The following is an 11,880-nucleotide window of genomic DNA, read 5'->3' on the forward strand; positions in this document are numbered from 1 at the left end:
CCCTCACCCTTCCTGCCTCCTCCCTCCTTCTACTCCTCCCTGGCTCTAAATCCCCAGATGTAGGCTTACTGAACACCCAGAGAGACCGGGCTGTGCTCTTCTGTTGCACGCTGTTCCTCACTGCACACTGTGTTCTCCAGCCACGGCTCTGCAAATTACAATTTGAATGGATGGGAAGAGCATGTTTATTCAAATCCACATTTGAATGACCATTTCTCTGGAACACGTAAGACTGCTGCCACATGGCTGCTCAGCGCTTGATAATGTTGCCATGGGAATGGGCACAGGCCTCAGAGGGCTGAGGTGTTGCCAGCTGTGCTGAGCATTTACATTGTGTGCGCCTGTCAGCACAACACTGACACTCAAAGTAGTGGCAACATAATATACATGTAAATGACAACCAGGGTGGGGGAGGTAGGGTTAGATTAGCTAAATTGACCTTCCTTCAGTTTTCTTTCTGTCAGACTTCACTTTAAAAAGTTTAGGCAAGGATGAATTCAAGCTTTTTTTCAGACTACAGGCCAGTCACATATGAAAGAAAACGTACAATAACTAGATAGGTACTCAGTGAGGGTAACTTCCACCAAGACCCAACATCCACCGTCAAACTTGATAGCCCTTTCTTTACCACTTTAAATTTTAAATCACCTGCAATACAAAGATTTTGTTTTATTGGTCCAGTTTATTTTTTCTCAGGGACAGCACAAATCAATCACTATTACTGTAAATATTCAAAAGTCATAAAGGTGTAAAGTTGGCAACCTTATTCATGCTCACCAGATCTACGATCTGCATCAAATTGTACTCACTCATAGATTTTGATCAAGATCCATGTTTTATTCCCTTAGGACTTAATGAAAATGATCAACAACGCAGTATTTCATAATGTTAAAGAAAGCAAGAAAAATCAGTCCCCTTATCCAGATCCGCACCAAGACTTACTTACTTTATATTATAAAAACAATCTTTATTAATATAGCACTTTACTTCACAAAGTCACAAGATGTTTGTACGGTAAAATAAAATAACATTCTTTACAGATAAGTTAAAATGCAATTAAAACCACATAATGCAAAAACACAACACAAAAGATTGATAAAATTGCAAAAATAAGAATAATGAAACCAGGACAATGACGAAAATGCACTCAAACCAACCAGCCCACTTAAGAATAAAAAAAATTAAAAAAACTTTTATAAAAATTAGTTTTTAAATGTGAAGCTAATCTGGGCCGACACACATCCTCCATCCAAATATAGTTGAAATCCTTTCAGTAGTTCATGTGTAATTCTGCTGACAGACCAACCAACCAACTAACTAACAAACAAATGGACATGGGTGAAAACATAAACAAACTAACTTATTGTTACTTATTACATTTACTTATAACAAAGACAATTTAGCTCAAGTAATAAGAATGTAATTTTAACAAATGCATTAAACATAATAAAGCAGGGTTGTTGTTTTCTTTTTATATTCAAAAGATATAAATCATGAGATGTTTTCTTGTATGACACAATGCAGAGTACAATAACTTCAATTAGATATCAAATACAACAATATCAAAAGTGATAACTATCTCTTTCTGTTTGGATGTATTCATTTATTTGTTTGTTTTTACTTTATGTGGTGGAGCCTGCCTCAACAATATCTTACAAACAATGTGTCATGTGTTCCAGTACCCTGGAAAACCATAAAATATGTATGCCATGTACCGAGCCTGTCAAATGGAAATGGAAATTAGAATATACATATATATATATATATATAAAATTCTAAAAGTTATTCTTACACCTGGAAACTGCAAACTGCAACATGTTTAAAGTCAGCCTAGATGATTCTAAGTAATGTCAGTAATTATATAAAATACACATACAGCACACAACACACAGTCCCTGCTCACTGTGTTATCCAGCATGTAAAGCCGATACTGTTGCCTAAAAGAGGAACCAGACAGAGATCTGAAATTATATTACTAATTCCCTTTGAATCTCAGACATGTCCTGCTGGTTTATGTCTGAGTGTTAAACACACAACACAGGGCTCAATGTTAGATTTCTGTTGCAGATAAAAAAAAAAAAAAGTGTGGAGTCATACTATGAAAGAAAAAATAACTCATATCAGGATCCAGGTTTTTTAGCATGGCAGAAAGAAAAATCACACCTTCCCTGTGAGGGAGATTGATGGTGTTTTCAGTGGTGACTAATAGGTGAGTGGGCAGGTGTGTTCCTCCTACTGCACATCACAACATTTGAAATGTGTGAAGAGCTCAAGAGCTAAAGGATTTACAAAGCCATTATGTAAAAAATACCCTAAATTCCCCGGTGATAAAAGATGAAACTTTCCAGGCACGTATAAGAAAAGAGATTGGGTTTACACAGAGCACATGAGCTGGTGAATAATTGAGTTTGAGACAAACAAGCTGTTTTTGCCGCTCTCATGTCTGAGCCATGACTGAGTGAGAGAGGGGGGGATCATGATGTTTTAACATGTGCTTGTTAAGCCTCAATTATTAAGGCAGGATCCACGGCTCCGTGGCACGTCTAACCTTTTGAACTCAGCAAAGACGAGCTCGGTTCGCATGCATACTGGCATACATGCGCCTGCACGCACGCACGCTCCATATGGCACAATTAACCTTTTGAACTTCAAACAGACACACAGTCAGACGGATGCACATGAACATACATGGATACGCACACATTATAGACGTTTACACGCAACCTTGGGCGAGTGTGTTGAAGGCTCTGGAATAAATCCTTGATTAGAAGCCACCTTTCCGGTCTTTCTTTTTGTTGAAAGGCCGCATTACACATGGTTTCGACTGATGTGTGCAGAAACTACCTGATTCTCACGCATTTGAATGAGAGCACTTTGCTGGAGAGAGAAAGGAGTGCTTCGTTATTAGGAGCGACAAAGACCCATTTTCTCTGCTTTTAGCTGCCTCTTCAAAGTAAAGCAGCAGCAAACAGGATGTCTTTTGGGGATTCATCTTATATGATGGGCTTGGTGAGCTGAATATCCCTGCAGACTTGTCGCAGCCTTATTCGACTGTTTTTCCTAATTCACACCATCAATTGGATGCTTTACATTTAAAATGTAAAAATTTGCCTCATTGTAAAGCTTTACATACCTTTGGTTGTCAAGCAGGGCTCATGCAAACTCCAACCGTCGCATCTAATTGTCAAAAAGACAAACACAGAAGTTTCAAACTATGAATCATAGGTCCCTCTTATGAAATATGTCTTGGGTTGAAAATAGAGTCTCAGAATTTTGATATTCACAACATTAAATAACACTAACTCAAAAAATATTGGGGTTTTTTTCCATAACCCGAATAAGCAAGCTGTACAAGAGCAAGAAAAGGTGGCAGGGTCCACCAAATATGAATTAAGTAATACAGTATGAGATGTGTTGTCCTTTAAAGTCAGTTTGTTCATTCGGTTTATTCAGTTATGAAAACAAAGACAGTTTGTTTATTTAGTTCGTTTAGGCATAAAAAAAAAACAATCGATGAAAAACTTTCCAAAAACTACATAGTGCACCTTTAACCTGTTTAATGAAAGTGCTAAAATGATGGTCCAATCCAGTACACGACAGAGCCATACCATTATTCCACTTCTTTATTTCCCCATCTGTATTTCATGATGCCCTGCTCCTCCTCTGGCTTTGGCTGGCTCTGATCCTGACATTTGTTTTTCTAACACTAACCACAATGAAGCAACAAACAGGCTAATCGAAGGGACAGTGGGCAGCTGTTTCTGGACATTTCTTGACTATTGGGGTCGGAACAATGGGCAATCCTTTACACTCCCCCCGGGGACAAATAACCTTGTTTTTTTATTTAATTGAATCCATTTATCAAATAGTATTCCATTCACATTGAAGCAACATGTCGCTAATTGGAACTTTGTCTTTGGTTAGAGCACAATAAGACATTAATTAACGTTGCAACGTGAACATTTTACAGTAAGCGGTTGTTAATGTCGAGTTACGGCACATTGAGCGAGCAGAACAGCCTCAAAATGACTCCCTGTGGCCTTGTTTCTGATAGGCCAACAATATCAGTTATCAATCCCTAGTTCTTTAGCCTAAATCCTCTTTTTCTTTGCTGGGTAATGCAGCGAATATGATCTGACAACACAGAGAGCTACTTGCCAGGATTATAACAAACTAAAGAAATTACAAAATATATATTCACCGGCAGCAGCGGTGTTCATGTCTTAAGAGCATGTTGGAGTCGGAGCCACAGATGAGCCAAGACAGAGAGATTACCCCGCTCCATGCAGTTTTTTCACTTAATCTGCACCATATATGTTAGCGTTTTTTTCCACCGCCAATCCCTCAGTGGCTTTATCACAGCAGACCACCCTCCACCCTCCAAGCTCCCTGACGCTGCAGACCAGCACTCCAAACAGATTAGTTCAATTCGATTTGAATCTTCCCGCCTGCTCAGACTCCTAATAGGCCTGTTCCCGAAGTCTCTTTGTCCCTCTGCCTCCTCCGCCTCCTCCTCCTCCTCCTAATCTCCGTCTCCTGTCCCCCTCCCTGCCAGACTGAAGTCCTCTGAACCCCAATTATATAAACAGGAGATGACAGCAGGACTGGTGGAGCACAGCCAGAGAGAAAGATGATGGTGATGAGAGAGAGAGAGAGAGAGAGAGAGAGAGAGAGAGAGAGAGAGAGAGAGAGAGAGAGAGAGAGAGAGAGAGAGAGAGAGAGAGAGAGAGAGAGAGAGAGAGAGAGAGAGAGACACAGGCCTTAATATTGCTTGGATCGAGCATGGTGACTGGCGGGACGTAGTATTTCTCCGGTCACAGGTGGACTTTTACGCTCTCGTGTGATTGGTTCTTCCATGCCACATCGCGTCATTGCTTTGGCACACGCTGAGAGGGGGATGCACTAGAGGGAAATGTCAATAAAGTGGTGGCAGCTCAGAGGAATTTTGGTATCATTGTGGTTTCTTCCTCTTCCTCACCCTGGCACAAGCACCGGTGTCATCTGCTGTTTTCTGTGGTTTCAAAACGGCGGCTAAAAACCATCGAAGGCCTTTGGGAAATTTCAAAGCTCCATGTTCACCTTTCACAGCAATGAGCTCCAGTGTGGGAACCACTTCACACCACTTCTTGTGAGAGAAGACAGATTATTATAAGGTGATACTGTTTGTTTAGCAGTTGTAGAGATCAAATGTAACTAAGTGCATTTATTCAACTATCGCACTTTAGTACAATTTTGAGGTCCTTGTTCTTACTCTAGTACTTCATATTCTGCCCTACACATACTTCTACAATTCAGAGGTAAATAATTTTCTCTTTACTCCTCGAAATTTATACAACAACTTTAATTAGTTGTTACAATGCAGATTTATTTAAAGCTAACAGTTCACACACAAATGAAAATTCAGTTGTGATATACTCACCATCATGCTGATGGAAAGAGGTGAAGTTTTTTAGCATACTCCTTAACAACTGAAGTAGATGGGGAGATGTTTTAAAATGTAAAAGAACGTATGTAAATGAATGTAAAAGAAGAAATCTTCACTGGCTGCTGAGCTAAAAGTGTTAGCACGTAGCCAATCTGAAGTGGGTGCACAAGCTGGACCGCTCGTTGAGGGTGTGGGCTCCACAGACTAAGATGACATCAGACAAGCTGTATGGAGCCATTTGAACCCCCAGAAACACTTTGTGGAGTATGACGCTTCATCCGACTTTCCACTGGCATGGGGAAGAGTAGATAATAACAGAATCAGAATCATTCTTGGATGAATTTATCATTAAATGAAACACAATCTGATCATCAAATAATCTATGATTGATGTAATATAAAAGGTTTCGGATGTAACTTTTTCGATCCCTGAGGGGTAAATTCACAAGCTGTCAACGTTTATGCAAAAAATTGACCCAAATGCAAGACACACATAGAGGCAGGTAGGTGAAGGGACAAAAGGCGAGCGTTAATGCTGATAAGTCCAAAAATCCAACTAAGAAAAAGGCAGGCAAAGAAAATACCAAAGTAAGAACAAACCAGAAAACCACCAAGACAAATAAGGAACACACACAAGGACTGGGGAACAGACACAAGAGACGCTTGGACGAGAACAGACGAACCAGCAAAGAGAGAGAGAACAGCACGGGCTTAAATACAAACCAAACTAACGAGGGGATGAGGTGCAGGTGGAGAGACACCGGGAACAGGGCGGTGCTGATGAGGCTGATGTGAGACAGGTGTGGAGGGAATCAGGCTGGGGAGGAACACAGGAACACAGGAGGGAAACAGACCACTGGGAACACAATAAGACACTAGAGGATATAAATACTAAATTAAACAGGTAATAACCAACCAAAACCCAGCTACCCAGCAGATTAGCTATATGAAGTTGCTAAACCACATTTGCCGAGTACTGAACACATAAATACATCAACAATTATAATCCACTCCCAAACAAGTGACATAAATGAATGAATGAATAATTCAAGACAAGATGATTCTGATTTCATGATCAATATACCTGCCGACAACTGCTGTGTTTGCCAGTGTTTCAGTCAGTGTTTGTGGCATGTGAGAGGTTATGAATCTGAAAACATTTAGGTATTGCCCTTCTCCAGCTGGCCATCCCAAAAATGCACCAGAATACAGAAATTCACATCTACCAAATTCTGAATTTTCTGGGGGAGGACCGCCATATCCCCCTTCCCCCATATGCACCCACTTCGTACAAATAAGGTAGGGGGGGTCCTTACACATCTGTGCCCAGGGAGACAGTAGTTCATAATCCGTCACTGCATTAATACAATTTATAATGTAAAAATTATAGTGTGACGTTTGTGTCAATAATTGTCAAGCACAGGTGACTCCGCAGTGGTGGGAGGGGGGCCCCAGATCAAATTCTGCTTAGTGCCACTAAAAAGCTTGGGCAACTGGGCAAATGACAACTGGCAACTATGTCATTCTGCATAGTGAGTACTGTTATTTTTATGTTAATCCTTTCGTGCTTTTACTTGAGTCAATATTTAAATGTATGACTTTTAGGAATCCAAGTTCTTCCTCCGTCTCTGGTTACAGAAATAAAACTCACTGGCTGGAGGGACTTGCCACTTCATACTCCAAACTTCTGTTTCCTAAATCTTTTTACTGCATTAAGAGGAAGAAATAAAATAGCAGAGAGCATAAAAATGAGTGCTGTAGATAATTAGGCTGCCATAAATTGAGGATGCAGAGACAGTAAAATGAGACATTAAACGTTCACAAGTATTTAGTACGTCACAGGTCGTGAACTCTTCCCTCGGACTTAGCCGCCGCGGCGTGCATACATGCACATGCACATCGGACTTCTCTCCGTGGTCATGCCAAGCGGTGCCTAAAGCTCAGCCTCAGGCAGGGTCTTAAAGGTCACGATCCCAATGCCGGTTTAGAAGGTCGCGCAAAGTTCATGACACAAGGCTGACCATATTTGGCTGCTGGCTCTCTTAAGGGCTTAGAGCTAAAATTTGAAATGATAGAGAGGGAGGGAGGAAGAAAAAAAAAACAGTAACTGGAATGTTCATTGGTTGCAGCTGGGCATCGTTGGAGCAATATGGACCTGGGCTTAATGCAGGAAGTGTGTGTGTGTGTGTGTGTGTGTGTGTGTGTGTGTGTGTGTGTGTGTGTGTGTGTGTGTGTGTGTGTGCATACATATGTGCATAAACGTCAGTGTGTTTACACGGCCATGCGTGTGAGAGGAGGGGAACGAGATATTGGGTTAATACGGACCAAAGCTTAGACATTTCCAGATACGTGTGTGTGTGTGTGTGTGTGTGTGTGTGTGTGTGTGTGTGTGTGTGTGTGTGTGAAAAGAGTAAACACACACGTATGCAAGCCCTGGCGTGCGTGTCTGCTTGCATGCCGGCATGTGTGTGTGTGAGTGACAGAGATATTAGAGCAATATGAGAAAGCTTAAGCCGGAAGTATGGGGATGGAGAGGTTTTTGGCTGAGCTGAGCAGAGCAGCAGAGGAGAGGAGAGCAGGGCGTCTTAGAAAGCTACAGAAAAAAAAAAAGAAAAGAGCTTGTTAGAGAGTCTTTTACATCATTTTGTGTCCAAAGAGACATTTAAAATTGTGTCTTCTGCAATGTATAAGCACTGAATGACTCACTGAAATGAACTGACTTCTAGTTCTACACAGAGTTAACCTCCTGAACGACTCTCTATGTAACTGTATCTCATGTGGAGCAATAATGTGTCGCGGCGCACGGCAGATTAACGCGGGGCAATGTTCTGCTGCTTTTCTTGGTAACGGCGTCATCTATTAGGGCTTCAAACAGCACCACGAGTCTATTACAAGCCCTGATTGAAAAATCAGCAGAGGCAATTTCGCGCACACTCAATCATCGCAGAAAACTGCGTGTAACAAATCAGCGTGGGAGTGTTTAACTGTCTCGTTTCCTTTTTTTTTTTTACACACTGAACAGGTTGGATTGAAAAGTTTTTTAATAAGCTAGATTCAAAGCCGATGTGCGTGTTTGTATTTGTGGGTGCACAATTAAAATCTATTGTACAACGAGACTCGGGTGTATGACTCCCAGGTTATTTGTAGGGGCCCGTTCCCCATTCAGAGCCTTGCTTCAGCTGAGCAGGCGGCGGCGGCAGTGTGTGGCTGCGGCGGTGTACGGCGTGGAAACACTGCTGCTGTGGGACTGCATCAAGCATCACACACAGCAATCTTGACTCCTTTGAATAATTCAAAGTTCTGTCGTTGCTCTCATGAAGGCAATCCTTCACTCTCCGCGTGCCTTTATCTTCCCCGCACAGACGCATAGTCCTCCTTTTTCTGCAACCTCATCCCTCCTCTGTCCCCCTTTTCTGTCCCCCACCCCCCCTTGTCTCTCTCTCATCTCTCCTCTCCTCTCACTCCCTCCATCCTCCCCTCCACACCTTCCCCCTGCACTCCCTCCACCGACTCTCCTTTCTAACCCCGGCCAGCAGGTCTACAAAGTGGTGCTTTCTGTGCCGCCAGCAGCAATTCCTGGAGGGCAGTCAGGCAAACAAACCCAGCCAGTGCCCGCTGCATGACTCACAGAGAGACAGAGACCCAGAGAGACAGAGAGAGAGACAGAGGAGGAGGAGGAGGAGAATTATTAAGATGAGAGGGCAAAAGGGTTTTAGGATGTTAAGAGCTGATGAGGGTAGGGGCAGGTTGGGGAAAGAAAAAAAGAAAAAGTGGAGAGAGAACGAAAGGCTGTAAGAGAGATTAAGAGGGGGAAGCCAGGAAAGACTGGAAGATAGAGAGCGAGATGGGGGCAAATGGAGGGCAACCTGCGCAATCTCGCATGCACACGAGAGGAGCAGACAGGCACGCAGCTCAGCGAGGAGGCACGAAGAGAGCAAAATAACTCGTCCTGCCCCCTCTTTCTATCCCTCTCTATCTCCCCCACCACTCCCTCCCTTCCCTCTATCTCTCCCGTTCCCCTCGCTCCTGTGCCAAAAAAGCGGAGCTCGGCACGACAGTCTTACGCGACCCGGTGCCGATCAGAGAGCGGGGTCGAGACGGAGGCCGAGAGGCACTCGCAGAGGAAACGACTGAAATGGTTGTAAAGGGTGGAACGTGCTGACGGATGAGGGTTCCCTGCATGAGGATCATTTCCTCAAGTACTTACTTACATTTAGGATGGCAATCATTATCATAATGTGTTTGTTTTTCAATTGTTTGTGAAATGATTTTTTCAAATGGTTGTTTGTAGTCTATTGTCACTGTTATTTATTTATTTATTTTTTTATATGTGCCACAAACCAAACCTGCCTCAAAGTGAGTTCCTCATTTTCACCAGAATTCTAGAATATTTTTTTTGTGATATTTTGTTTTAAACCATCTTTATATATTTATTCATTCATTTTTATTTTTTTTCCCAAAATCTGGGGGTTAAATGCATTAGATCATTTTGCTTATCATGTATTTGGTTGGTCTAAATTTAAACAACGACAGACTCTATGAATACTGAAATCAGCCAATGAAATAACCACCATCTGCAGCTTCAAAGGAATAGTTCAACAGCGGTTCAGTGTATGGGCTGGAGGTATTTCTTCTAGGGGCTACGTCATCACCGTGATGTTGCCATGTAATAAGTGGAAGTCACTCAGTCCGGCCAAAATATAGTTCCGCACATAACCCACTGCAAAACCACGTCTTGTTGTTTTAACACTTCAGATTTTGCACAAATTAAACATACAACCGATAACATGTGCTTTGGAGGAGCCGATAGACGCATTTTGTAACCTTTGGACAGAGCCAGGCTAGCTTTTTCCACCAGCTTCCAGTCTTTGTACCAAGCTAAGCTAATCACCTGCTAGCTATAGCTTCATGATTAACGTAGAAACACAAGAGTTGTGTTTTTTTCTTAACCAAGTTTAGCCAAAAAGTCAAACTATTCCATTAACCTGCAGGTTCCCTGGAAAAAAAAAAAGAATAAAACAACGAATAGCGAGGACGTGACCTCATTGTCCACGTTGGTTCAGGAAACAAATCAAACCTGCAACAAGAACACGCCAGATTGAAAGAAAGGAAGCTCAGATAAAAGGATTAGACACAGAAAGATAAGAGATGAGGTGAGAGATACGACAGCACGGAAAAGTTTTCCTGAGAAACGAGATGTGCATGAGCTGTGGAGGAGGAGGCGGAGGAGGAGGAGGAGGAGGAGGAGAGGTGGAGGAGCTCTGCTGTGCCCCATGTGAGCCGTCTCCAGGCTGGGTAGACTGCTACCTTCGCCAGCCTCCCTCTGGACCGCATTAGACATGGCGCTCAGATAATACACTGCTGGGGATGGGGGAGGGGGTACAGACAGGGGGAAGGCTGAGCACGGGAGAATTCCTTTCAGATTATAATACACAGTGGGCCAAGAAGGCGAAAACAAATAATCAGATAAACAAAATTCTCCTCGGTATGACCAACATTTGAGAGCCACCTTTCTTACAGTGTAAGGCCAGACGTTCTTTAAAGTCATTGTTTGAAATACAACAGTTAGAGGAGAAGACTGATACTACTCTCACATTTGTATTGTAAATATAAAGCACAGCAGGTTAGCTTAGCCTAGCATAAAAACTGTAAACTGGAGGAAAGAGCCTGGTTCTGTCCTCAGTTAAAAACACCTACAAGCACCTCTAAAGCTAACTAATAAACACTGTATGTCCCATTTGACACACACAAACTCATACACAAAAACAAGTATGGATAGATAGATAGATAGATAGATATCTTGTTTCTTCACTGGGGCTAGTTATAACTGGTCTGGTTGTCTCCCAGCTAAATGACCACCTTAAAACTACAGTATGTCATGTTAACACTGTAATATTACATTTGAATTAGTGAGTTTAAGAGGCTGATATTGCAGGCTAGTTATTTACCAATTTCCAGGCTTTACTATTAGCTAAGCGAATCATGGCCTGCCTCAAGTCTCATATATTTAGCGTGCAGATGTAAGAGTGGTGTCACTCTTTCCAAAAACGTCAAAACATTTTATTACTTTCTACTTTTCAGAACCCTGTTATGTAAAGATACACAACTAAGTTTATCTTACATTAACAGCTTCTAAGGATTATCTCAATAAATTAAAGGGGTGATATGTAGGAATTTGAGTGTAAAACACTCTTAAAATATCGAGAGAATGTGAAGAAATTACAGTTTTGACGTTGTGATGTCTATCGTAGAGAAATCTACTTATGCTAGCAAGCTAACCAGCGAGCACTGGCCAATCCCGGTCCAAAGCTCCTGTGCTAGGGGTGGGCGATATCGCAAATTTTGGTATCGATCCGATACCAAGTAATTACAGGGCCAGTATTGCTGATACCAATTTTTTTTATTACTTTTTATTTGAAAATTCCTGATCGTTTAATGATTTTGTACTTTTGTCTT

The 11,880-nt window shown here is 41.9% G+C and overlaps 1 long non-coding RNA gene across 2 annotated transcripts; it reads right to left on the reverse strand.

The window, feature by feature from the left end:
- Positions 1-4,739: 4,739 nt before the first annotated feature.
- Positions 4,740-6,101, reverse strand: LOC115573502 (uncharacterized). 2 transcript variants are annotated; one of them, XR_003982293.1, is made up of 3 exons: positions 6,057-6,101; positions 5,420-5,714; positions 4,740-5,122 (listed from the first exon to the last, which is right to left on the reverse strand). It is a non-coding gene; the product is annotated as an uncharacterized LOC115573502 (long non-coding RNA). The 2 variants fall into 2 exon arrangements; XR_003982292.1 differs by having other exon boundaries at positions 6,025-6,098.
- Between the last annotated feature and the right edge of the window lie 5,779 nt (positions 6,102-11,880).

Source organism: Sparus aurata, chromosome 2, assembly GCF_900880675.1.
Source record: "Sparus aurata chromosome 2, fSpaAur1.1, whole genome shotgun sequence".
Taxonomy (NCBI): Eukaryota; Metazoa; Chordata; class Actinopteri; order Spariformes; family Sparidae; genus Sparus; species Sparus aurata.